The sequence below is a fragment of the Geotrypetes seraphini genome, chromosome 13 (genome assembly GCF_902459505.1).
Source record: "Geotrypetes seraphini chromosome 13, aGeoSer1.1, whole genome shotgun sequence".
Classification (NCBI taxonomy): Eukaryota; Metazoa; Chordata; class Amphibia; order Gymnophiona; family Dermophiidae; genus Geotrypetes; species Geotrypetes seraphini.
In genome coordinates, this window is record NC_047096.1 from 82,327 (window position 1) to 104,370 (window position 22,044).

Consider the following 22,044-nt stretch of genomic DNA (forward strand, 5'->3'; position numbering starts at 1 on the left):
GGCGTGGCCCATGTCCTGGACAAAGCGAGTGAAGGATGGGCGAGATGTTCCCGAGGCCCCGTGCGGGGTCGGTGAACGAGACCTCCGTCGGGTGGAGAAGGATGGGGAGGCTTCCCTCGAGTATCGAGGTTCCTGCTCCGATCCACGATCTGAGACCGGGGAAGTACTGTGAAAGTGTTCCGGGGTCGTAGATCTCCGACATCTCAAGGAGCCCCTCGGAGACGATGTCGAATCGGTGACCTCGACCTGGACTCCCTCGGTGAAAACCTGCGACCTCTGGTCGGAGTCCCGGTCCGAGGGGGAGTTCGAAGGATGCGCGGGTTGGAGAGTGATAACTCAGCCACCCTTAGCGGTCCCGTACGAGGTGTAGGTGAACGGCCTCGTAGAGTAGGGGAACCCCGGGCCTTCTTGTAGGTACGGCGGTTCGAGGTTTCTGTCGTTTTAGCACGACGTTTTGCACCGGGGCGGTCTGTGGAGGGAGAGCGCCTCGGGTACCTCGGTGAGGAGTCCGAGGAAGATGGAATGCGGCGAAGCTTGTGCGCTTTTCTTCGAGGTGGCTCGGCGCGAGGCTCAGGCTGGTCTGGCACATGCGGGGTCGAGGTCGAGGCCAGTTGCAGATGGGCCATTGCAGCGGACAGCTCCGACGAGATCATCGCTCGGAGTAGGTCCTGGAAAACGGGCACGGACAGCATCGAGGGCATGTCCACTGCCTCGGTGCACTCCACCAGGGGCGACCTCGTATCAGAGTATTCCCGTGTGGTGGAGGCACGGCCCAAAGGCTTGGAGGGCTTCGCCAGGGCTGTAAGCATGGGACTTCCGCCATGCGTCGCCGGTGTCCCCGAGGCCGATTTCTTTGCTGGTACAGAATCTGAAGAGGGAAGAGGGGACTTACCCGGAGCCGAGGTTTTCTGTTGTCCCGAGGGCTTCGGGTTCGAGTCTCGAGGCGATGCCGAGGTATTCGGGGCCGAGGTCGGGGCCGACCTCGAGGCCGAGGTAGAGGGTTGGTCCGGGGCAAAAAGATCCGCCATGCGGGCTTTCCTTCGACGGAGGACCCGGTTCTGGAAAGTAGCGCACTGGGGGCAGGAGTCGGTTGGATGAGCGGCCCCCAGGCAGAGGATGCACCGGCGATGCGGGTCTGTGATGGAAAGAAGCCGCTCGCACCGGGAGCACTTTTTAAAGCCAGTCAAAGGCCGGGACATAGAATCGAAACTGGCCGCGGTTCGAATAGCCACGCAGCCACGGGGACCCGGAAGCCTCCGGGTCGGTGAAAAACGAAGCAGGAACAGTTGAAACAAGAAAAAACTCGTGCACAGCGACTAAATCGAGAAAAACAAGAAAAAATCACAGTGCTAGAAGGCAGTTGGGGCAGAGCCTGAAAAAACACGACTTCTAGGCTCAGCGGAAAATTTTGAACTGGAGACCAAGAGGGGATACGCCCCCTAGTGGAGCAGGAAGGTACGCATGCGTGGAGCAGCAGAGTAAACTTAAATCTTCAATCAAGTTTGCTTGAAAATGCTTCCGCATCGGGGCTCCGTAGATGACGTCACCCACATATGAGAATATCATGCCTGCTTGTCCTGGGATAATGACAAACTTATGGAACTAGAAAATTGTGTTGACTGTTCTTTATACCAGTCTGACCTTCTAACAAGCTACAGGTTTAAAGTCTATGTACTGCTCTAGAAAAAGGAGAACTTGGATTTTAAAGTCTTGTGTTTTTCTGCTCTTCTAAAATAGTTTTGTAAATTGTGTGTGTGCTCTGCTCAGTGGAAATGGGAGCTTTGGATTTGGAAAATCCTGTATTTTTTACTCTGTAGTGAATTGAGATTAAGGGTTTGGTTTGCTATTGGACCATTTGAATAGCCTTGAACCAGAGTTTAGCTAGGAGGGGCCATTTCCTGGCACAAAGTCTTGGTGGGAAGTGGGAACATATGTGCTTGTAGCACTGCACATCTCTAAGCTAAGTAATCTCAAATTGTATATCTATGAGTAACATCTTAAACTTTCTCTTCCCCTTCACTCTTCTAAACATAAAAAAACCCCAAACAAACCACCCCTCTTCCTTTACTGTTTTGAAAAGCTTGGTTCTCTGCTGAATTAAGGACTTATAGTTCCACCCCAAGCACCCCTGGTTTTGCTACGAATATATAGACAACCCAATAATCAAGAATACCTCTTAGTCAATTCCCATACTAACCAAGCAGGATGACCTTTATTCAATGCAATCATTGTGGTGCTTTAGTTCCAAGACACACCATCTGGAGACTTAAGGCTTGCCCCATCTGTCTTCAGCTTTCCAGTATCAAGGAGCAGCTCTGTAAACTAAAGCAGGAATTGAATGCAATGCATCTTCATCACTCCACAGAATCATACCAACTTACAACCACTGCCTCAAAGAATAAAATTGGATATAGTAGGATCAGATAAGACTGCAAAATGCGACACAACATCAACTCTCACAATTGTTACCCCTAGAGAATTATTTTGCTCCATTAGTGCATTGCGATGCTCAAGAAAACAGAATTGAGGGGAACGACTTAAGAGGCTGGGATTGTTCTCCCTTGAGAAAAGGAGACTGCGAGGGGAAATGATCGAGACTTTCAAAATACTGAAAGGAATCGACAAAATAGAGCAGGAAAAAAAATTATTTACAATGTCCAATGTGACATGGACAAGAGGAGATGGACTGAAGCTAAGGGGGAACAAGTCCAGGACAAATATCAGGAAGTTCTGATTCACGTAATGAGTGGTGGACACCAGGAATGTTCTCCCAGAGGAGGTTATTGCGGAATCCGCCATTCTAGGATTTAAAAGCAAACTAGATGCAAATCTCCTTACGAGAGGCATAGAGGGATATGGGTGACTAAAATTACGCCAAGTGTACACCTGGCTGGGTCTCCGCGTGTGCGGATCACCGGACTTGATGGACTGAAGGTCTGATCTGGAGATGGCAGTTCTTCTGTTCTTATGAGATGGAACTAAAATCAGTAAAGGTAACTCAAAAAGCACCCGCAAAAGAAAAAATAAAGCTCAAACCAGAAAATTAGTCACACACATTTCATTATAGCTACTTCAGAATGACAAATGCAGGAGGAAAAAGCCTCAGAACCCCACCTATCTTTATGTATAAATTCAATAGTAGCAGCCAGTGAGATTTATTTGGAGGGTAAAAGGAACCTATGTAGCTTTGTGCAATGCAAATGACTCTATTATGAATCTGAAGATAATGAACATTCAGATACTTATCTGAAAATAGGAACCTGCCACATCGGCAATGGCCAGCGTTTCGCAGTTTCAGGATTTGGACTAAAACATCAGATTCCTTCACGACAATAATAAATGCAGAAAACTTTCAAAACATTTTCCACGATTACTGTAATATCTTTCTGTGTGCGCGCATGTTTTGTGCGCTACATTGGTGTCTTCATAGATACATGGCTATAAAGTGCCATGCTTGCTTTTCTATATTAAACATAGAAAAACCTTGATACAACATCCCAACTTTTTAATATGTAAAGAGCTCTTGAGCTATTCCTACTGAGTGGGAGAATCCCCATTGCAGTCTCCCCTCTATTTGCTTAACTCATTGCCTCATATTGTTAAATGCAAAACTAGAGAAAAATTCAACATACCTTCATTCCCCCATGTTCACTGTTTGCAAACTTCAGCCAAAAGATGCCATCCTAAACCTTCAAGCTATCTTTAACCATCCAATTGGTGGGATTCAAGCCTCGTTCTAATCCCAGAAGTTTAAAGTCAAGCCTCATTCTCAATCCCATGCATGTCAAGTTCAAGTTTTATTAAAACTTGATTAATTCAATAATTCTAAGTAAAATAGGGGATCTAATATCATGAATAAATAAAGTCACATATGAAAAACAGACCAAAAATAAACAAAAGGAAAGAGGAAGGAACTACAATTTGTAATAGGATAGAAGACATGCAAGGGAAAAAACAACAGTGCAGGAACCAGAGTGGAATTGTCCAGATAAGAATGATGTGCAACAAAAAAGTGTCCTCCAATTCGTCTGGAGGACACTTTTTTGTTGCACATCATTCTTATCTGGACAATTCCACTCTGGTTCCTGCATATTTGTTATTTGTGGTGTTTTCCCCTGTTTTTTTCTTCAGGGAAAAACAACAGAGCATCAGAAAAAAAGAAAAACGAGAGTCGAGTTTAAAACTGCAATTGTTAACTCCTGAGAATGATTAACCATTTGTTTCTGAATATCGTGCCATGTGTGTTCTGGAAAATTACCCTCATATGGATCCCCCTTCTTGTCAAAATATTTGTGTACAATATCTGTGAGTTCTTGAAAATCAAAAGGGTTCATAGTTGAGGCTGCAGTCTGCCTTGGTTCGTGGGCCTTCTAAATGTCCCTGTCTGTGTATAGCCTTTGAGATTGAAATGCTCCCACTGATGAAGGAGGGAGACTTTAGTTAATAGGTAGAAAAATGAGGTAAAGCGTGTTAGGCAAGAGTCACCAGCATAAAGAATACATGTATGCCCACACTGGTTACTACCTGAAATTTATAGGCAGAAGTTTAGCAGGAAAAAATATAAGAAGTCGTTTAGAAGAGGAGAGATGGCAGCTGCCAGTTCCAGTCCGCACTGGGCTTTTCATCAGGGCAGAGACTGACAAGAAATAGAATTAAAAGCACAAAGGAAAAAAGTAAAAGTTATTAGTACAGATGTGGCGTGTCTTAATTGAGTGACTGTTTTAACTTTGGACCATGCTTTTCTTCAGAGCAGCTCAAATATTCTTACATGCAGCACACTCTAGCAAACATATAATAGCAAAGCATAAAATGCAAACTGGCACAAGTAAACTACAAAAACTTTTGATAGTAAAATCTCACCAAATATAAAATCCAAAATATTACTGGACCTTTTCACAACTGTGTCATCCAGTCTAAAACAATTTAAGGGTTCCAGAAGGTCTTTTGATTTCTATCTCACTCTGTCTATCAATCAAAATACAAAGTCTATTGATAAGTAAAATCTCACCAAGTATAAAACCCCACAATATTACTGGAACTTTTCACCAGTGTGTCATCCAGTCTACAATCTAAGGGTTTCCCAAGGTCTTTTGATTTCTATCTCATTCTGTCTATACTGCACAAGGCCTTTTGAGTGGAAAATACCATCTCTTACCTTGTCTTATGCAGCCAATAATCCTATTGCACAGTGCATACAAGAAAAAAAATCCTGCCTATTTCATACAATAAAAAAAATTTGAATTCTATTTACCCAGATGAAATCGTCAGGAAGGACCGAGACGAGCCCCCAAAATGTAAGGATTGTTAATGCCCCCACAATGTTAGGTTTGTAAGGGTTATGTTAGGCGCCCTTACAATACGCCAGGTCCCGAGTTCAATACCGTCACTGAAGATTCACCAGGAAGTAGACTCAAATAAGAAGCACAGCCAGAGGTGATTGCATAAAGAATATATTATAGAAATAGGCTTACAGAAAAGATTCATAAAAGTTACAATTAAGCATTAAAATTAATGAGAGATATAAGTTTTACAATTACAGATACTGCTTCTGTGTTCTTGTGAATGAGAGAGAGCACTCAAAGAAAGAGAGAGAGAGAAATAGGGGGGTGGGGAGGGTGATGTCCCAAGCTTTGGGTTCCAGAAGATAGACAAGAGAGGAGCAAAAGGAGCCAGAGGAGCAAGAGGAGCAAAACGAGGGGGCTGATGTTGCGATGGGGCTTTTATAGTTTGGAAACTTATTCTAAATATAAAATCTATTGAGCTTCAATAGAAGTTAAGCATTCCCATCCTTAGTAAACTTGTGCTAGACAGGAAAAGAATAGACGGAAGTCAAATGTAATTTCCAGTATATCTCTGACAATAGTTTCTGATTAACCTTAGTTATCTGTGCACCTGGACCTATTGTATATCCTAGGCTGTCCATCCTAAGCATCAGACATTAACACATCTTCTTAACACTTTTTCGCACCTTTTAGCTGCAAGTTGGTTTGTAATCATGATTTAATTAGGGCTGTTTGAAACAGTCTGCCTGGATGCTTACTGTATGTGATCTACCTGCATCAACATCCCAGAGTCAGATTGATATAATTTCCCATAAGCCTTTGCTGACATTGGTTAGGGCAACCAAAAATGCTGTTTGCTAGCAATAGCTATGCTGACAGAAATAATGATTGAATTGTTAGTCTCCAAAAGCATCTCTGAAGAGGACGAGAGGAGAGAAGACACTTCTACAACTTCAGAAGAGATTGAAGCTGAGATAGGGGACAACCGCACACCAGGAGAAAGAGAGAGAACGCATGAAGACATCCCCCCCACACAAAGAGCTGAAAACAACTTCAAGTGTATCGCAGGAGGAAGAAGATTGGTCCTGCATTTACGACCCCCAAGGACGTGGATTTACGACCCCCAAGGAACCTCCAAATAAAGAAGATGGGGATAATTGTAGGAGACTCCATTATACATCATGTGGACAGCCACACCGCAGGAGGGAGAGAGGATAGAATCGTCACCTGCCTGCCTGGAGCAAGAGTGAAGGATGTGGCCAACAGGATCTCCAGGATCATAGACCGCTTAGACTTAATAATAGTCATTATATTGAATTAAAATAAACTTGATCATATAGACTATAAATGAGGAAATACATGTAGTCCTGTGGAATACAGAAATACTTTTTCCAGAACAAGGATCATAAAAACTGCCTTCAAACTCTATAGTAATATCACAAAAGTCATATGACACCCCCCCTCCTATGGACCCCTGCCTCTAATTTGTCTATTGATGCTTGAAGCGCTCAAAATTTCTTTAAGATTCCTCTGATGTGTAAATGCAATTCTTAAAGGAGCTCCTTAAACACCGCCCAAACTTAAGACCTTCCAATGTCTGAGTATTGTAGGACATGTCACTACTTCTGCTTCCTGTGATGGATTTCTTGGTAAAAACAGATCCCTGTTAACATGTTTAGAACATTTTATACGCCTCTTGAGTGAGGAATATCCACGTTCCCTGAACTGTTGAAATATCGGCTTTATTTCCTATATTCATTTAAATCTGAACAGATTCTATGGTATCTTAAAAATTGGGACACCAGAAGACTGTTTAAGGGAAAAAGTATTACTGTTCGTGGATTTTCTGAAGATCGTACTCTTATGTATAGAATTTAATCACTCTTGAAATTCCATTAATGTCTCCAATGGGCCTGTCCAAGCAACAAAAATGTAGTCAATGAAATGTAGCCATAAAGTTATATCTTGAGAAAAGATTATTTCTAATCCAAAAGTCTTCAAAATTTTTCATAAATAAATTTGCTACTGGAGGGAGCCATAGTGGCTCTCAGCCACTCCCAAAATCTGCTGGAAAAACCTATTTCTATAATTAAAATAGTTTTTTTTTTTTTGCCTTGCCAAGGTGAAAAGAATCACTAAGAAGTTAAGAGGATCCTTTTAGGTTCTGGAGAAAGTTCCAAAAATTCTTTAATAATAGAAATGGCTTCCTCTTGTGGGATTGCTCTATATAAAGATTTCGCATCAAAAGTGACCATAACGCTCTGCTAGAAACGGGTCTGAGACACAGCCAAAACAAGTGAATAAACTTTCATTTAGTGGTATAGATAAGGAACATCTGTAACCATCAACATTAGCAATGTAATACTGAGAAGATGTAATATTTTGAAGTTATAACATTTAAAGTGAAGATTAATGCTGAACTAAAATGATGCATGGAGTAATCAACAATGAAGGATGAAAATGAGACTTGAAATAAGAATATGGCTCGACATGCATGGGATTGCGAATGAGGCTTGACTTTAAACTTCTGGATGAGAACGAGGCTTGAATCTCACCAATTGGATGGATATATATAGCAAAAAGGTTTGGGGTGGCACCTTTTGGCTACAGTTTGCAAGCAGTGAAAATGGGGGAATGAAGGTATGTTGAATTTTTCTCTAGTTTTGCATTTAACAATACGAGGCAATGAGTTAAGCAAATAGAGGGGAGACTGCAACGGTGAGTGGAATAGTTCAAGGGCTCTTTACATATTATATTTAAAAGTTGGGATGTTGTACTGAGGTTTCTCTATGTTTAATAGAAAAGCAAACAAGGCTATCTAGGTCATGTATCTGTGAAGACACCAATATAGTGCGCAAAACATGTGCACACATAGAAATCTCTCACAATCACGTGGAAAATGTTTTGAAAGTTTTTTGCATTTATTATTGCAGTCTAGGACTCTGACGTTTAAGCCCACATCCTGAAGCAGTTGAAATGGCAAAATGCTGGCCATCATCGATGTGGCAGGTTCCTATTTTCAGATAAGTATCTGAATGCTCATTATTTTCATATTCATAATTGAGTCATTTGCATTGCACAAAGCTACATAGTAGAAAGTGAGGTTTTTTATGCCAGCGAGGTTCCCTTTACCCTCCAAAAACTATTATTTAATTTATACAAAAAGATAGGTGGGGTTCTGAGTCTTTTTACTCCTCAATTTGACATTCTGAAGAAGCTATAATGAAATGTTTATGACTCATGTTCTAAATAGTTTATATCATATATGATTATTGTTTGAAGTTTCAATAAGCAGTAGTGTTTGTTTTTTAGGATATTCCAATTTTTCTGCAAGGATATTAAGATTGTTAGGGAATTCCATCATCAGAGGCATTAACCTTGGAACACAAGTCAAGGAGCCTAATAGAGTGAAATGCCTTCCAGGATACTAGGCTACCAGGAGTATCAAACAAATAGACTATAATTAGACAAAAAAACCTAAGAATTCTAAAGCTGTTATCCACTTGGACCTAGCCAGCAATACCCCACACTTGCAGCGCAGAAAACTTTCCAGGAGCTAGGGGGGGAGGGGGGTTTAAAACCTTCTGTAAAGGCTGTAGCTTTTTCAGAAGTACTGCCTCTTTATGTAAAAGGAGAAGAAAAAGTATTAAATGTTTTAAAAACTGAAAACTTCAATACATGACTCAAAGCCTAGTGTCATCAAGGTAGCTTTAGGTACACAGAAGGATGGGGAAATACATGGAAAAACAAAAGACTATATTGTAATGATGGGCTGCATCTTACTATGGCAGGTAAAAGAATTCTTACTGAAATTCAGGCAATACATTTCTAGGTATTTAAACTAGAAGGTGGGTGTGGCATATGTACGCAGGAAACTTACGGTGACCATCCCCAGCAAAATACAAAGCATTACGGTAATAAAGAAAGCAATGTAAACAACAATATTAGCAATATGCTTCTTAGCAATGCAACAAGTGAAACTAATCAAAAAACTATACAAAAAATGAAACTGCTATTGAATGGTAGCTGGAAAGCAAAACCACAAACGCTCACAGTATAAGCAACAGAAATCATGATCTGGGGTTTTCTGTGGGATTTTTTTTTTAAGGAGAAAAAAAAACAGCACGCTTTTGCAAAGTTTTAAACTGAAACGCAGTTTTTGGATTTTTTTTTTAAAAACGAAACTAAAGAAAACGAGGTGTCCTCAGAATTGGGTATTGGTTTTTTTAAAGAAATTAGTCAGAGAGGGGAAAGCTGCCACTTGCTAGGAACGGCAGAAGAAAAAACTAACATTCCAAGGGGAGGGGCTTTGGAGGCAACGTATCTGGCACATGTTCACTAAGATAAAACTTTACCATACCTAGGGGAGAGTACCAGCACTTAGGCTCAGTCAGAGGACTTCATCTTCAAGTGTGCCTGCATCTCCCCTGCTTGTCTCCAGAGAAAATAATTTTATTTTTAATTCAGGATAGTGTTTATAAAAGGTTAATAAATATAAACAGAAAACAGAATTAAGATGAGATCTTTTTGAACTAATTTTAATACATTTTTGACCAACTGTCAGAGATCAAAACCTCTCTCAGGTCAAGACAGCTTATCGTCTTGACCTAGGGAAGGCGGTATTGGCCTCAGAGCTGAGAAATGTTTTAAATCCTTTCAATAAAATATCTTTTATTTTCCATTTTTTTATTTAATTTATATTTGTAATTCTTAATTTGGAAGGTACATAATACCTTCAGTGTAATATGGAAGGTATATAATACCTTCAGTGTAATTTGGAAGGTATATAATACCATCAGTGTAATAACAGTAAATTTTTGCTCAAATCAACTCCATCCTTTGCTCATGAAAAAAAAGGGAATTTGCTCAAATGAACTCGGTCCTTAGAGGGACCATTGGCAGGTGGTATTCTTGTCGATCTTCCCTTTTGAGGGTAAAGGCCAGGGCAGAGAAGCTCACATTCTGGAGATGAATGCATGGCTCCGCGGATGGTGTCATTGAGAGCATTTTGGCTTCCTGGATCATGGGATGATTTTCCAAGAGCTGCTGAGCAGAGATGTTGTGCATCTATCAAAGAAGGGAAGAAGTGTCTTCAGCAGCAGACTGGCTAACCTACTGAAGAGGACGTTAAACGAGAATCATTGGGGCAAGGTGATCAAAGCCCTCAGGTAAGTGAATCACTAAATACCTCTACACAAAAGGGGAAAGGGGGCAATGTCTAGAAAGCTGTATATACCAATGCTTGAAGTCCCAGAAACAGGGTTCTGGATCTAGAGGCTACAATGGAGGAGGCTGAGTTGGATTTAGTGGTGATCGCAGAAACATGGTTTACAGAGAACCAAGAATAGGATATAGCTATACCGGATTATCTGTTCAGGAAAGACAGGGTAGGAAGAAGAGGAGGAGTGTGGTGTTATATGTTAAAGATCATATTAAAGCCACACAATTGCAAGATCTGCAGGGTAAAGAAGAGGCACTGTGGGTCAATCTGGAAAGAGGGAAGGGAAAAATGTATTTGAGTTGGTGTGATATACAAGCCTCCTTCACAGACAGAAGAAATGACAAAGTTTAACTGTAGACATTCAGAATATAGCTGAAAAAGGGGAAGTAATTAATAGGAGATTTTAACATGGCAGATGTTGATTAGGGTATCCCTATTGTGGGGTCTTCTAGAAATAGAGAGATCCTGGATTCTCTTCAAGAGGAACTGTTCCAGCAGTTGGTAATGGAACCCACGCAGAATGGGGCCATGCTAGACTTGCTGTTTACAAACAGGGAATGTGTTTCTGATGTTACAGTGGGTGATCATCTGGAATCAAGTGATCACTGCATGATGTAGTTTAATATTAAGATTAAAATTTAGAGAGGACTCATTCATAAGTAAAGGTTCTAGACTTAAAAAAAAAAAAAAAAAAAGAACTGTTCAGACGAAGGATTATGTCAAGGAATTGTCAGGATGGGAACATCTGAAGGAGGAAAGCAGTGGGCATAAAACCGAAAGGAGCTATCTATCTTAAGGACAACAAACCATTTTGTAAATAAATTAAGTAAGTGAGGAAAAGAAGGCCACTTTGGCTCTCCAAAGTAATAGTTGAAAAGGTAAGGAAAAACGGCTAGCTTTCAGAAACTACAAAAAAACAACAAAAAGTTGCAGAAAGACAAGCAAAAATATTTGGAAATGTTAAGGTTGGTCGAGTAGTCAGAAAAGCAAAGATACAAATGGAAGAAAAATAGCTGACATGGCATAATGGGGGCCAACTGGGATCAAAATCGGGGCTTAAGACAACTTATTTTTAGATATATTAGTGATAGGGTTAGGGTTAGGCAACTTCTTATGTTCTTATGTTCTTATAGGAGGAAGTGCAAAACTGGCATTGTAAGACTCAAAAGTGAAGGGGAGAAATATGTAGAAGCTGATACACAGATAAGGCTGAATTGCTAGGAGCGGGACTGCAGAAGGCAAACACAAATAGCCATGAAGGTATATAGATCTTGATCAATTTTCAGAGGATTGTGGTTGTGAGGAGCTAGCTAAAGGTAGACAAAGCAATGGGGCCGGGCATCATACATCCAAGGATACTGAAGGAACTTAGGGAAGTTTTGGTGGCTCTGCTGGCTGACCTTTTCAATACTATTCCTAACTCTAGAGCAGGGGTGCCCAAAATGTCGATCGCGATCAACCAGTAGATCGCAAAGGCAACATGAGTTGAGGGGAAAGGCTAGTGGGCCCGGCGCTTGTACGCGCCTGGCATCAGGGAAGCAAGAGAGAAAGACAGACAGAAAGAAAAGAGAGGGGGCAGGGAGAGAGCAAAAAAGAAAGGAGAGGGGGCAGGAAGAGAGGGCGAGAGAAAGAAAGAAAGGAGAAGGGACAGGAAGAGAGGAAGAAAAAGTTGAAATCATGGAGGAACAGAGAGATGTTGGTTGGGGAATGGAATGAGGTCTGGAGGAGAGGAAGCATGTAGGAGGCAGAAAGAAAGAACTATTGGATTTACAGTCAGAAGAAGGAAGTGCAACCAGAGACTCATGAAATCACCAGACAGCAAAGGTAGGAAAAATGATTTTATTTTAAATTTAGTGATCAAAATGTGTCCGTTTTGAGAATTTATATCTGCTGTCTATATTTTGCACTAAGGCACCCCCGCAGGGAGCCTATCAGCATCAGGAGCAGTGAGGGGTATTCAGCGCGGTTCCCAGTGCTTAATACCGCTATCATGGTTTAATAAAATGGGTTGCAACATGGCAAATGAGGTTTAACATGGATAAGTGTAAGGTGATGCAGGTCGGTAACAAGAATCTTACACACAATTCCTGGATGTCCGGAGGGACCCCTCAGGAAAGGAAACTTGGGAGTATTGGTCGACAAGTCGATGAAGCCATTCGTGCAATGTGCGGTGGCGGCAAAAAGGGTGAACAGAATGGTAGGAATGATTAAGAAGGGGGATCAAGAACAGATCGGAAAAGGTTATCATGCCGCTGTACTGGGCCATGGTACGCCCCCACTTGGAATACTGCGTCCAGCACTGGTCGCCGTACTTAAAAGGAGGACATGGTACTACTCAAAAAGGGTCCACAGAAGAGCGATTAAAATGGTTAAGGGGCTGGAGGAGTTGCCGTACAGTGAGAGATTAGAGAAACTGGGCCTCTTCTCCCTTGAAAAGAGGAGACTGAGAGGGAACATAATTGAAACGTTCAAGATAATGAAGGGCATAGACTTAGTAGATAAAGAAAGGTTGTTCACCCTCTCCAAGGTAGGGAGAACGAAAGGGCACTCTCTAAAGTTGAAAGGGGCTAGATTCCGTACAAACATAAGGAAGTTCTTCTTCACCCAGAGAACTGGAAAACTGGAATGCTCTTCCAGAGGCTGTTATAGGGGAAAACACCCTCCAGGGATTTAAGACAAAGTTAGACAAGTTCCTGCTGGACCAGAAAGTACACAGGTAAGGCTAGACTCAGTCAGGGCACTGGTCTTTGACCTACAGGCCGCCGCAGGAGCAGACTGCTGGGCACGATGGACCACTGGTCTGACCCAGCAGCGGCAATTCTTATGTTCTTATGTATAGTTGTTACTGAGGTGACATTGCATATTTTAAAGTCATCTGCCTTGACCTATTTGAAAAAAAGCCTGAATACAAATGATAATTAACATTTTCTCTGCGTATAGTGTGCTTTGTGTTTTTAAAAATGTTATTGTTGGTAGATCATTTTGACTTGGTCATTTTAAAAGTAGCTTGCAAGCCAAAAAAATGTAATTAAACACTTATTACATTTGAAGTATTGTACAATAAAATGCTATAAATATAGATGGGGGAACGAACAACAGATAGACAAACTTGATTGGGAAAGGGCATTGTAAACAAGAGGAAAAAAAGGGAGAACTACAATTTATAAGTAAAGAAAACGCAAAAGGATAAAAACAATGGGATATGAAAACACTTTTAAAGATAGAATAGCGACATTTCTGGAATCCCGTGGATTACAGGACTTGAGGTAACATGGGTTCACTAGATGCAGGTCTTGTCAGACATATCTGATCATTTCTTTGACTGGGTGTATTTAGATTTTAGCAGCGCCTTTGACAATGTTCCATAGAGGCAACTAATAAACTGAGTGTTCTTGGTTTGGGCCCCAAAGTAATGGACTTAGTCAGGAACTGTTTGAGTGGAAGGCGACCGAGGGTGGTGGTCAATGGTGATTGCTCTGAGAAAAGAAATGTTACCAGTATTGTGCCTCAAGGTTTAGTTCTTGAACCTGTTCCTTTTTTTTTTTTTATATTTTTGTAAGCACTATTGCTGAAGGGCTATTGGGTAAGATTTGCCTCTTTGCAGAAGATACCAAAATTTGAAATAGACACCCTTTGTAGAATGGTCTGAAATTTGGCAGCTAAAGATTTAATGCTAGGAGATAATATGTGATCTTAAGGTGGCCAACAGGTTGAACAAGTGACAGCAAAAGCCAGAAGGATGGTAGGATGCATAGGGAGAAGTATGGCCAGTACGAAAAAATACGGTATTGATGCCCCTGAATAAGACTGGCGAGACCTCATTTAGAATACTGTATACAATTCTGGAGACTGCATTTTCAAAAGATAAACACAGGTCTCAAACTCAAACCCTTTGCAGGGCCACATTTTGGATTTGTAGGTACTTGGAAGGGTTCAGAAAAAATAGTTAATGTCTTATTAAAGAAATGACAATTTTGCATGAGGTAAAACTCTTTATAGTTTATAAATCTTTCCTTTTGGCTAAGTCTTAATAATAATATTGCAATTTATAGCAATTTATAGCTAAAGACATGATCAAGAAACTGTTTTATTTTACTTTTCGGATTATGCTAAACATACCGAGGACCTCAAAATAGTTCCTGGTGGGCCACATGTGGCCCCTGGACCGAGTTTGAGACCACTGCTCTAGATCAACTCCATTCTGTTTATATCTTTTTCAAGGTGCAGATCACTAGAATTGTACAAAATATTCTAAATGAAGTCTCAGCAGAGTCTTATACAGGGACATCAATACCACCTTTTTCCTACTGGCCATACCTCTCCTTTTACACCCTAGCATCCTTCTAGCAATGGAGAAGCGTAGATAATGTGTTTCACAAGGGTCTGTGCTGGGAATGTAACTTTATAAAATATTTATAAAATGATCTAGAGACAGGAATAACTAATGAGGTAATTAAATTTGACAATGACACAAAACTGTTTAAAGTTATTAAATTGCAAGTGGATTGTGAAAAATTGCCAAAAGGACCTTGCAAGACTGAGAGACAGGGCATCAAATTGGCAGATAACTTTTAAGATGACCAAATGCAAAGCGATGCTTGTGGGAAAGAGAAATTCAATGGAAGATTAGGTTTTCACCTTCGATAATCTTCTGTTAATCCCTGGAGGATTTAGTTTGATGTGTTCAATTTCTTCCTGAAATCAGGAGTTGCAGAAATCCAAACACTTTTCTGAGCATATGCTCCTCTCTCACCTTAGAGAGTTAGAGCCCCCTGTAGTTTAGTCCTAAAGCCAAGCAACATACCTGAACAAATTTATAACAAGGAAGGGAGTACTGGGGAAGCTCCCCAGCAACAAACAATTTGTGAACTGGTCTGCTCTGCAAAACATGAAAACAGGCACAAAGGCCACACAGAAAAACATTGAGGAACAAAGTAGAACTAACCTGCTGTTTGCAACAAGCACCCACATGAGAGCCTTCAGTAATGCATACTTCTATAAGTGGAAAACTTCCCACAGGTTCTGTCAACTGGATGAAGCCATCAAGTCCATCTGGGGCTGACCCCAACACTTTACGATCAGATGGAAATGCTTTCTGGGTCCAGGACTTGTCGACTGAGGAATTCTGTCTGTACATTGCCAACTCTGGCCACATGAGCTGCTGAGAGACAGAAGACGTAACTCCGCCCAGTAAAATAACATAACATAAGAATTTATTTCTAGACCGCCATTACTGTTTACAAAAGACTAACTACGATCCATAAATCAATGTGAAGATATATTAGTATTAAGAGCTAAGAAATTTAATAAACAAGAAAGTCTGGAGTTGTTTCCTGTAATGGCGGTAAGAAATGGAGGATGATGAGAGGTGCTTGAAATCCTTCTCATAAAGCAATTTGAAAAGAGAGGGTTTTATCATGATATCTTTTATACCTACAGCCCTTGGATGGAGGAAAAATAAACAAGGCTTTGGCAATACGAGAGTGTTGCGTAGAACAACAAAATAACTCAGTTAAGTAGGAAGGAACCAAACCTATTAATACCTTATAATAAAGACATCCCAATTTAAAATGGCTTGTGAGCCTCCTGGCTCAAGGGAATGCTTTTGGTGCCCCCTTGACAAATTACATATGCCACTACCGTGGCATTGTTTGAGAACCGCTTTGTCTTCCAGAATGGGCTGGAGAACAAATAACGACATGCAAATCTCCTGAAGCTCCAAACCATTGATCGGCCAACATCTTTGATGAGGAGTCTCCTACCCCTGAATGGGGCACTCCCCGCATGATCACCCCAATCCGACAGGCTGGCATCCATCATAAGAGTTAACCACTCTAAGATCCAAAGAAGGTTGCCCCGGCGGAGAGCCTAGAAGTAAGCTCAAAGGCATCATATGTAGCTTGGAGCATGAAGAGTCGAAGTTGAGAAAGAGTTCTGATGATCTGTTTAAATTCAGGAAGACTCTGCTCCTCAAAAGCCGGGTAGAACTTAGGCATCAACTTGAGGAAATAGTTGAAATAAGCAGTAAAAGTGTAGTTGTAATTGAGAATTCTATTAGCCATCATGGAATTCTGATATAACCTGTGGCCAAATTTGTCCATGGTACGGCCCTCCCTGCCTGGAGGAACCGCAGTGTAGAGCTTAGATGGATGAGCTTTCTTTAGAGAAGATTCTACAACCAAGGACTGGTGGAATAATTGAGACTTCTCAAAGCCTTTGCAAGGTACTGTGCGATATCTGGATTCCAACTTGGATGGAATAGCTGTAATGGAATAAGGAGTTTCCATATTCCTGAAGAAAGTTTGCTTCAAGACTGGGGTCATAGGGAGCCTCAAGGTCTCCTTGGGTGGATGAGGCAACTCCATGTCGGCCGAGTATTCAGGTGTATACTTGGAATCAGAATGGAGATCCAGCTGAAGAGCTAGTCCCATGTCAAAGACGAATCTGGCAAAAGAAGCAGACATCGAGGTCGAGGCAACATCCGGAGGAGTGCGAGACCGAGGAACAACGGAGTAGGATGGAGAAGCCTCTCTAGTATACTGGCGCACAGTAATGGAGGAAGCTGCACTACCTGTGTGAGGCGGAGTGAGTGTTTGCGCTTCAAACTCCTAGATGGTGAGGTCCCCAGGGTTCGAGGCACAGAGTGGGTCGAGGCAGGAGGAGAAGACTCCCTCGGAGGCGGTCTCCAAGGAGGAGTCCTCGACCTCGATGGACTTTGAAGAGAAGCAGCTGGTGTACCAACTTTGCGAGACTTATGCTTAGATTTGGAAGAATTCTTGGTAGCTTTGGATAAACGAGGCATAGATGTCTCAGTATCCAGAGAAGGCAAAGGTTTCTGTGGCAGAGATGTCTCCTTAAGAAGCTTGGAAGCGAGATGCCTGGAATGCCTCGAGCGATGCTTCGGTCGAGGTTGAGGAGACATTGTCCGAGGAATAGGTGAAGAGTCACTGGACGAGAACCGTCGAGGCTTGCTTCAAGGTGCTTCAACAGGAGTCCCAGACTGCTCCTCAGGCTGGCTTGAAGGAAGCAGGGTCGAGGACGGAAGGAGTTGAGCCACGACTGAGGAAATCTGAGTGGTCAGAATGGCTTTCAACATGTCCTCGTTTGCCATTTCGATGGCCAGCGTTTCACCAACTTGCTGCCTCAGGGTGTAACAGAATCCGATCAAACTAGGGCCAGAAAAGAAGATTAAATCAAAAACTGGACTTATGTATAACTTCAAACAAGTTTAAAGAAGCCACTCTGACATACCTTTTAGCTGGGACGTGAAGAACGTCTCCTATGATCAAAAAGATGGCCACATCACGACTGTACGGGGTTAAAAGCTCCCGGGAGATGACGTCAAAACCCGGAAGTGGTTGTTCAGTAAAAATGCTGATCAAGCTACTGACTCGCAGAGGATCGGTGTTACTACGTTGCTGATCACAGTGGTTATCAAAGAGAGGAAAACTAAATGCAGCCGAGGTTCAAAAAGGGCTACCGATCATAGATAAGTTGAAAGTTTTTTTCATCTATCGATTGCATAGACAGCCCTGCTTATAGTTTATCTAATAGGGATTGCAATGGAGGTTTTCTGCCAATGAGGTTACCACCCAACCACCTTTATCCACCATTGTGGTGGTGGGAGGGCATTTGTCTGAGGCTTTTTCCTCCGTGTTTTGTGAAATATACACCCCCTTAAACTAAAGCAGAACTGCCTACACTTATTTGTGACATCAATATATTCTTTGTGAAAGTGTGGCACATTATATTTCAACATGTCCTTGAACATAGGCACCAAGACAAAGGGATCAGGTCTCGAAGGTGCAGCAGTGCGCTCCAAGGAGGGTGACCTCAAGGATGAGTATTCCCGGTGCTTGGAGGCACGCTTAGCTGAAGGTCTTGAGGAGGCTGGCAGGACCGTAGATACGGCCTGGGATGCCTGATACTCTGGGGGCTTCTTAGAAATGGTACCTGAAAGAGAGACAAGAGACTTACTTCAGAGGAGGTGCCGACGAGGCCTTTGAGACCGAGGGTGTCGAGGCCTTAGTGGAGGCAGAAGCTGGCATCGAGGTTGAGGCCTTAGATGTCGAGGACGTCCCCAAAGCCGAGGCCTTCTCAGGCAGTTGGTCCATAGTGCCAAAAAGTTGGAGAAAGTTGGCACAGCATAGACGAAAGGCCCGAGGTTGAAGGGTAGCACAGCGCAGACAAGCGTCGGGGCAATGATCAGGACCCAAACAAACCATACACTGACTATGGGGATCGGTGATGGAAATGGTCTTATTGCACTGTCTACACTTTTTGAACCCGGTAAGAGGCCAGGATATAGAAAAAATAAAACCCGACGTTCCAAACGAGGTGAGCGGCTGGGCCTAGGCCCAAAGGCCGCTGACCTGAATGAAAAAAAGAAAAAAAAATCAAATGAACTTTTTTTTTTATAAGTAAACGAATGGAAAACGCGAGCACAGCGACTTAAAAATAAAATAATAAAAAAGCCGCGGTGAGAGAAGGCAACGAAGGCTGCAGAGCTGAAAAGAAAAGAACTTCTCGGCTCCGCGGAAAACGTTGAACTGAGGTTCCTCACATGAGACGCGCACCCTAACTCGGGCGGGAAGGCACTCGTGCATGCACAGTGCAGCACTCGGAAGCTCTTATAAAGATCTTCAAACAAGTCTGTTTTCGAGGCTGTCCGCTGTGGGGCTCCGGTGACGTCACCCACTGTTGAGAATATGCTGCCTGCTTGTCCTGGGATAATTATGTTTATCTGCTGGCTCCTGATTTTTGAGCAATCTAAGATGGACTCTACTGTGGCATACCTCCCTAGTGATGGAGGAGGAGTATTTAAGGACTCCCAGGATTGCAGAGTGGATATTATATTTTTAAAAAAGCCTTTTGAAATGGCTTCTTTTAGCATCAAGACAGTGACGGCCTCATTTGCAGGGCGTGCCTGTCACACAAAATTGCACAGGGTGCCCTCTGTGGAAGTGGATGCCTATCCCTAGCTCGTGGTGGACACCCTTTATAATCTCATCTGAGTTCTTATGCGGTGTCTGCACGCCAGCCTCTTTTGGATCCGGCATTGGGCTGGGGACGCTGCTTCCAAGGCCACTTTAAGACGACTTCCTTACATTGGCAGCCTATGGTTTTGATAGATTTTTTGTATTGGCGGTGCACGCATTGTATGCTCTTCCTCAGGCTAGAATAGTGTTGAAGGATTTTGAAACGGACCGGTTCCCTATTTCTAGGTGGACGAGACAGGGTTGCCCCTTATCTCCGTTGTTGTTTGTGCTCACTCTGGACCCCCTAATCCGGGATATCCATGCGGGGGATTGATATTGGTGCCTCATCCTTTAAATTATTGGCCTTTGCGGATGATATCCTAGTTCACTTAAAGGATCCTTTGCCCTCCTTGACGGCTTTGTTGGACTTGATAAAAGAATATGGAGACTTTGCTGGGTTCCGCTTGAATTTGGATAAATCGGAGGCGTTAGCATCTTCTGCGGCGGTTCAGGCCCTTTGGGGGACTGGGTTCCCTCTGACATGGGCACAGGGCCAGTCTGTATATTTGGGGACTTTGATGACTATGCCGGTTCATCGTTTATATCACCTTAATGTGGATAAGCTTCAGCAACAGACGGATCTTTTGCTGGATACCTGGAGTGCCTTGCCCCTTTCACTGATGGGGTGCATTTGCATGGTTAGGATGTTCATTTTTCCCAAATGGCTCTATGTACTGCAGACTTTTCCGCTCTGTTTGCTGAAGAAAGATTTACCTAATTTCTCGTTTTTGTTGGGCGGCCAAGAAACCAAAATTGCAGATATCTCAGTTACTGGGGAATTGGCGGAGGGGGGGGTTGGGTTTACCGGATATGAAGGTTTATAATTATGCGTGTTTGCTTTGCCATTTGGGTGATTGCGTGAATATGACCAGTAGTTACACCCCTCTTTGGATGGAACGTGAGTTTTTTTGCTCCTTATGACGTGTTTGCGCTTTTGCATAGTCCACGGAGGGCCTTGCCGCCTCCTCTCCGATCCAGTATAATTTTCAGAGCATTGCAAGCGGCCTGGCATTGGCTTGTGCAAGCCCTGGGTGGGGATTAGACGGTTACTGATCTCTTGCCCTTGCGGGGTAACCCGGCCTTCCCTCCGGGACGGGACTCCAAAGAGTTTCTGTCCTGGGGAGTGAAAGGGGTTTCTCATTTATAACATATTCTGGGGGATGATGGGAAGTTGTTGGCACATGCTGCTTTGCTAGCTAAGGTGGAGGAGACCTGGGGCGCGCAGTTTGCGTGTTATCAAGTGGAGCACTATGTGGGATCCCTCGATAGAGCACAATTGTGATTACATATGGGGGCCAGGCTGCGGGAACTGTTTGCTCGGGAGGAGGGGGCGTCCCTCTCGGTGTCAAGCATTCATGCTAGCTTGCAAGAGTTACAACCAGCCAAAGATTACCAAAACATCCGGGGTAAATGGGAAGGGGAATTGCAAATTAATTTGGGACAATGGTATGTAGCCCGTACATTGAGGGCGATGCCAGGGGTTACCCTGTATGCTTGGTTGAGAGAAACGCATTATAGGGTGACATTACACGCATATTACACTCGCACACAGTTGTATTATAGTGGGGGTCTCCCTACACCACTGTGTCATAAATGTGGGTCAGGGGGACATACTTTGGGACATGCCTTCTGGATTTGCCCCATCATCCAGCGCTTTTGGAGGCATATAATCTCTTACATGTCCGGGTTTCTTGGGAGAGCCCTGCACAGTACCCCGGCTCACTTTGTTTTGGATTTGCCAGAGGCTTTTGGCCACTTGCCTAGGGGGAATCGGGCACTGTGCAGGAAGATGAGTTTACTGGCCAGGAAATGTATTCTTCAATACTGGACAGTCCCAGACCCACCGGCATTTTGACATTGGCGGAACCAGTTGCATCAGTTGGCCATCTGGGAGGCGCGAGATGTGGGAGGGGCCAGGAAGCATAAGTTGTTGTTCCTGAAAATTTGGGAGCCATATTTGCAAGATTTGCATCCAAAGGGCCGTAGTGCGGTATTGAGATGGGTGTCCTAATGTGGGTGCCCAGATAGTTGGGCTGGGAGAGTACTGGCGAGTATTGGTGGGGAGTACCTTTGGGTGGGTGGGGGGTTTGGGTAGGTTCTGGGATTTTGCTATGGACAGGGTACGGGGGATTCAGTGTGTGTGTGGGGGGGGGGGGGGGTGGCATCCTCGGGGCTCATCAGAGTCCAGGGCCTTGGGGTGCCTTTCCGTTCTCCTTCCCATGCACGCTTTCAGTGGTATGCGAGAGGGGGGGGGGGGGAGTTTGGTTGCTATTCCTTTTGTTTTGTCCTTGTATGTTATACTATTTATATGATGCATATTTGTTTTGTATTGAGCGCCTTTCGGGGTGCTTTGCTATTGTGTTTTGTTGTTTGCATCAATAAAAATTGTTTGAGCCTAAGACGACTTCCTTTCAAGGGTCAGCTTTTGGGAAAAGTCTGGATGACCTCATGTTTGGTGTTGCTGATTGCCGCCCTAAGGATCAGCACCCAAGAAAAGGATCTG

At 43.1% G+C, this 22,044-nt stretch overlaps 1 protein-coding gene across 1 annotated transcript in view; it reads right to left on the reverse strand.

The window, feature by feature from the left end:
* Positions 1-2,243: 2,243 nt before the first annotated feature.
* The window catches only part of RBM15 (RNA binding motif protein 15), a 41,120-nt gene continuing 21,319 nt past the window's right edge, over positions 2,244-22,044 (reverse strand). The window contains exon 4 of the transcript XR_004536791.1: positions 2,244-2,322. The gene's annotated coding sequence lies outside the window, so the exon portion shown is untranslated. The remainder of the gene's footprint in view (positions 2,323-22,044) is intronic.